Raw genomic sequence first — 652 nt, forward strand, 5'->3', positions numbered from 1 at the left:
AGAGAGAGAGAGAGAGAGAGAGAGAGAGAGAGAGAGAGAGAGAGAGAGAGAGATTTCATCACGTCATCAGACATTAATGGTTTCTGGTTGCATCGATGTTTGACTAAAGAATATTTGCCATTACACACCAATCAGAAAGTTCCGTTGGATTCTTGGGCAGTGTTTGGGAATCACCTTATCAGAGAGACAGATATATAGATATTAGGTGCATATATTGAAACACAGTGAAGAAAACGGAAGAGATAATATTGACCCTTGTTTTCAGGTCATTGCAGGCCGGATCTATAGGGAGTTCCGCAGACATACGCGCGTACCTTCGTTTTGGGATCACCACTACTTTATAATCGTACCTTCTTCCTAGCTGTCCTGTCTGATCTCTGTCCGGCCATCGCCATGATTGACCGCTAGCTACTATAACTTTCTTTTTTTATTCTCTCTCCGTTTATTTTCTCGTGTTCCTTTCTGTTGAAGAGCGTAGGCGCGAAACGCAAAACACATTCTCACCTTCCCGAGCGTTAAACTAATACACCTGTTTGTTGTTTACACACCAATCTTCGTCTTTTGATTTTTGTAAATTCCAACTATGTATGTATATGTATATGTATATGTATATGTATATGTATATGTATATGTATATGTATATATATATATA

This window comes from Octopus bimaculoides, chromosome 13, assembly GCF_001194135.2.
Source record: "Octopus bimaculoides isolate UCB-OBI-ISO-001 chromosome 13, ASM119413v2, whole genome shotgun sequence".
NCBI lineage: Eukaryota > Metazoa > Mollusca > Cephalopoda > Octopoda > Octopodidae > Octopus > Octopus bimaculoides.